The sequence below is a fragment of the Asterias amurensis genome, chromosome 4, assembly GCF_032118995.1.
Source record: "Asterias amurensis chromosome 4, ASM3211899v1".
NCBI classification, from domain to species: domain Eukaryota; kingdom Metazoa; phylum Echinodermata; class Asteroidea; order Forcipulatida; family Asteriidae; genus Asterias; species Asterias amurensis.
In genome coordinates this window covers 23461533-23467198 of record NC_092651.1, presented here as the reverse complement: position 1 = coordinate 23467198, position 5666 = coordinate 23461533, and the positions used below count along the sequence as shown (strand labels likewise).

At 33.9% G+C, this 5666-nt stretch overlaps 1 long non-coding RNA gene across 1 annotated transcript; it reads right to left on the bottom strand.

The window, feature by feature from the left end:
- Positions 1–1057: 1057 nt before the first annotated feature.
- Positions 1058–5400, bottom strand: LOC139936243 (uncharacterized). The gene is made up of 3 exons (XR_011785923.1): positions 5273–5400; positions 4629–4792; positions 1058–3968 (listed from the first exon to the last, which is right to left on the bottom strand). It is a non-coding gene; the product is annotated as an uncharacterized lncRNA (long non-coding RNA).
- Between the last annotated feature and the right edge of the window lie 266 nt (positions 5401–5666).

Genomic DNA, 5666 nt, shown 5'->3' with positions numbered 1-5666 from the left:
GGCTTTAAAGTGCACAGGACTGTAGCCTTGTGTACTTTTTTTTTTTTTGGCATAAAATGCACAAGGCCTTGTGTATTTATCAAATTTTGCTCTAAAGTGCACAAGACTATAGCCTTGTGTGGGTTTTTTTATTTTCAGCCTAAAATGCAAAATGCTTGTGTTTTTATCAAATTTTGCTTTAAAGTGCACAAGACTATAGCCTTGTGTATTTTTTCTATTTTTGGCCTAAAATGCACAATGCTTGTGTATTTATCAAATTTTGCTCTAAAGTACACAAGACTATAGCCTTGTGTATTTTTTCTATTTTCAGCCTAAAAGGCACAATGCTTGTGTATTTATCAAATTTTGCTTTAAAGTGCACAAGACTATAGCCTTGTGTACTTTTTCAATTTTTGCCCTATACTGCCCAATGCTTGGGTATTTATCAAATTTTGCTTTAAAGTGCACAAGCCTTGTGTACTTTTTCTATTTTTGGGACTAAAAAGCACAATGCTTGTGTATTCATCAATTTTTGCTTTAAAGTGCACAAGACTATAGCCTTGTGTACTTTTCTATTTTCAGCCTAAAATGCCCAATGCTTGTGTATTTATCAAATTTTGCTTTAAAGTGCATAAGACTATAGCCTTGTGTACTTTTTCAATTTTTGCCCTATACTGCCCAATGCTTGGGTATTTATCAAATTTTGCTTTAAAGTACACAAGACTATAGCCTTGTGTATTTTTTCTATTTTTTTGCCTAAAATGCACAATGCTTGTGTATTTATCAAATTTTGTTCTAAAGTACACAAGACTATAGCCTTGTGTATTTTTATTTTATTTTTAGCCTAAAATGCACAAGGCCTTGTGTATTTATCAAATTTTCCTTTAAAGTACACAAGACTATAGCCTTGTGTATTTTTATTTTATTTTTAGCCTAAAATGCACAAGGCCTTGTGTATTTATCAAATTTTCCTTTAAAGTACACAAGACTATAGCCTTGTGTATTTTTATTTTATTTTTAGCCTAAAATGCACAAGGCCTTGTGTATTTATCAAATTTTCCTTTAAAGTACACAAGACTATAGCCTTGTGTATTTTTATTTTATTTTTAGCCTAAAATGCACAAGGCCTTGTGTATTTATCAAATTTTGCTTTAAAGTGCACAAGACTATAGCCTTGTGTACTTTTTCTATTTTGGGGCCTAAAATGCACAATGCTTGCGTATTCATCAATTTTTGCTTTAAAGTGCACAAGACTATAGCTTTGTGTACTTTTTCTATTTTCAGCCTAAAATGCCCAATGCTTGTGTATTTATCAAATTTTGCTTTAAAGTGCACAAAACTATAAACCTTGTGTATTTTTTTTATTTTTTGGCCTAAAATGCACAGTGCTTGGGTATTTATCAAGTTTTGCTCTAAAGTACACAATACTATAGCCTTGTGTCATTTTTTCTATGTTCAGCCTAAAATGCCCAATGCTTGGGTATTTATCAAATATTGCTCTAAAGTGCACAAGACTATATAGCCTTGTGTTTTTTATTAAATTTTTGGCCTAAAATGCAAAAGGCCTTGTGTATTTATCATACTTGGCCTCAAAATAGCCTTTTATGTTTTTTCAAGGCTACAACCTTCAATATTTATAAGTGTTTGCTCTAAAACGCATGCACAAGGTTATTTTTATATTCAAAATGTGGTCCAAATTGCACAAGGCATTTTGCACAATACTTAACTAACTTAATAAACAAACACGTTAACATTTCAAAAAGGTGTTTATTAAGATTTATTCGTAAACTACTTGGCTTTATAGCTGATACATCTGTAGACATAAAGTATTAACAATCAACTGAACTCAACAAAATGTTTTGTATTTTAAAATATCATTTATACTTATCATAATAAAATTTGAACGAAGCATTAATTTCAAAGGTCTTGCTAAATTTCAAAACAGGTGAGCTATTTTAACTGGTTATAGTACACACACATGTTCCGACACCCTTATTTGCTGGTACCCGTAATGTATTTCTTATCGTAAAACGGATAGTTATTAAAATATAAATAAACAATTATTTCAGATGAACTACAATAGATAATTATTTACTCTATAACTACAGTTGTTTTGATGAGCGCTATATAAAATAATACGCATTTGTTTTGTTATTGAATGTGCAGATAGATTAGTGGTTGGTGCTGATATTGGGGTTAATAATGAGGGATATTTGTTAGTAGTTTTAGTGATGCGGTTAAGTTAAAGTGTAAGGGTTTTAGTTCCAGTTTTTAGTTCAGGCTGGGGAGTTCTGGGCTTGGTTTAAAAAAACTCCAAGATTCATCTGAAATTGATTTTGTCACTAATACCATATAATAGTAATTTGTATTATGACATTACACTTTGTTTAGCATTTAAGATTGATACTTTTGTGTGAAACCGAGCCCTGATGTAATGTGCGCATAGTTTGTGATCGCATTGCAATACAGTCATGCCGGAAATTTTGCTACAACATGCATTCTGTCTATTTGCGCTCAATATACACTTTGAATTTTCCCATACATCTATGACTTATACTTATTGGACAATGAGCCAAGTTTATCCTACGAATATACATGAAGGGCCTACAAAAAAAATCGATTGATCAGATTTAATTTCACAAAAATCATTTTATTACCTCAAAAAAACTCTGAAGATATTCGTACACAACAGCATTGCATTTTTGTCTTATTAAGACTTTGTCAAGTTTCCTTCCTTCCTTGTACAAAGCAGTGTACCAAAATAAAAATAAAAATTTTTGCCATGACATCCAAACTGTCAATGAACTTTGGTGACTTTAGTTTTGTTCAAATTAAAATGAAATAAAAAAATTCCTGCAACCAATTTTTAATTGTTTTGGTATTTTCACTTCCTTTATTAAGTCAAAAGGTTTTGGCAAAAAGTACAAAACGCATGGCTTACAGGTTGCATGGCGTACAGGTTGCGTCGCTTGCAATCTGACATTTTTGTCAACATAATTTAATTGTTTAAGTCTCTAATTTAAAAGCTACACCATCTTTGCACTTTCATTTTCTAACTACTTTGACTCCATCAACATCCAAAGCATATTGTACTTGGTTTTAATGAATTTGGTTGTCAATAATGCTTAGCATGATGCCAGGCATGCCAGTTTGATCAAATCAAATGATATGAGAATTGAGCTACTGGTACATTATGGTATGGGATTTTGATGGATTCAAGAAAAGCCTATCGAGTAAACAGCGATAAGGGCGTGTCTGAATTAGTGACTGTGGATACGGCTTCATCGTCAAATGAATATGTTTTAAGAGGTCCGAAGCAACAACTGCACACATAGCCACAGCCACATTCAGACACAGCCTTTAGCTGAGCCCAATTTTATAGAGCTTCTTAAGCACAAAAAGTAGCTAAGCACAATCAAAATAAATGTTGCTTACCGGAATAAGGGTAGCAGTCAAACTTTCATGTAACATGTACAATTTGTGACTGGTATCCTGCTCATTTCTGCTAAGCAGACAATTGTTAATACTTTCTGCTTAAGCAGCCCTGTGGAATTGGGCCCTGGTCCTCCCGTCGATTGTTATCATAGAGGGCGCCATCATGGTCCAGCTTGTTTCGTGGTAGGTCATGCTAAACTTGTTACAGTTTTTCTTCAGTTGGTATCATTCCAAAAAGTATAAAGCTTTGCATTGTGAAAAATAGCTCCATGGTAAAACCATGTAAAAAATCACCTTTGGGTTGAGTTAGCTCTGAAATGTGTTAAAATGTCTTTTTCCTTGGTGGCTTGAACCATAGAGTAAGGACTTCGACGCGGATCTTCAGGTACAGTCCATAAATAGATGGTTACATCATCACAACATTCCCAATGTCACGGGAACTTGTAGCATAGAGTTATTGAGCTTAAACTGAAACCGGCCTGCTTCAGCTGGTGGCGCTCTGTCAAGAAAGTGTTGAAAAGCCCCAATGTCATCTCCAAGGTCATCGAGTCAATCTGTGGTAGAAGATGAATGATTTCCAAAGATTAATTTTGGTCAAACTAATTTAAGACACTGGACACCTTTGGTATAATTGGCAAAGACCAGACTTTTCACTTGATATTATGCACAAAATAACAAACCTGTAAAAATTTGAACTCGGTTGGTCGTCGCAATTGAGAGATAATAATACAAAGAAAAATTACCCCCCCCCCCCCCCAATCAGGGCCCAATTTCCTTAAGCGGAAAATACTGCTTAGCAAATTTGTTAGCGAAGCAAAAAATGCGTGGGGGACCAGTTGCAGTAATGTAAACTTTATGGACCTTTGGCTGGTAATCAGTTTCTGCTGAGCAGAATTTATCTGTGCGTAGTGAGTTTTTCCGCTCACATACTTTATAAATATATTGGTAAAATTATTCAACTCATTGAGGATGTACACACAACAAGACTCAACATTCAAGTTTTTGTTATATTTCCGAATTTAACAAAAAATTCCGACAAACTTGACCACACTTTTTTTTTTATTATGTTCTTCCGATTTGTTTTGTATTGTGTGTTTGTTACAAACTAAAGGATGCGAATGAATCGAATCAAACTGAAACCTTCAACTCATTTGCTGAAATTGTGGGGTGAACCTTTTCTTCAAACATTTTTTTCTTCTTTTTTTCGAACTTACCAAGTAGTCTATTGGTGACTCGTTGCTCCCGTCCAAAAATTACTCCTTGAACTTAGAGTGGAGGATCATCTGGCTAGACTTTACCCAGTCCTTCTTCAGCTGGTGGTCAGCTCAAAAAGTGTTAGTTAGACTCAAGATGTCATCTTTAAGGTCAACATCTCAATCTGTGGTTGGAAAATTTCAAAGATTTATTTGAAAAACTCTTCTTTTTTTCAGGAGTATTTAAGTCTGAATGCTTGGAACGAAAATTCTCATCCAGCTCCATCATTTAACTCATTGAACATGCAAACACAATGATCAACAATCCGGTTTTGTTTAACTTATTTTTTTCTATTAACTAGCTTAACCCTTTCCTGAGAAACTGTTAAACACATGCACATACTACGTGACTCAACATTCCAGGTTTTGTGGACTTTTGGATTCTTACCAAAAATGTTTTTTTTTTCCTGAAAATTTTGACCTCATATTTTAAAGATTTTTTCCACCAGTAAGTTTTAAAATTTGTTTATCACAAACTGACAAACCAAAATGATATAAATGCTTGTAGCCTTTGAAATCGATTTAAAACCTTCAACTCATGAACTCATTTGCCAAATGTGGGATAAACCTTCTCTTCAAAAGAAAATTTTAGATTTTTGTCAAACCTTATAACCAAGAAAACTGTAGTTGACTTTTTGAATTTGTCCGAAGAACCTTGGTTAGCCTCCACATCGCTACGTCACTCGAACGGTTGAACTTGTAGTGAGGAAGTCATCTGGCTAGACTTGACACAGTCCTTCAGCTGGTGGCCAGTCCAAAAAATCTTCAAGGTCATCATCTCATTCTGTGGTTGAAAATGTTAAAATTCATTTCGATAAACTCTTATAAACTAAGTTGCTCTGGGGATCAGTCAAGTCTGAATGCTTTAGAAAATTCTCCTCCAGCACCTTTTGATTCTTTAGACCTAATTGAAAATGCAAACTATTATGACACAAAACTCCAGGCTTTGTTGAGCTTTATGTACGTAAAATAAATTCTTCTTCTTAAAATCTTGACTCC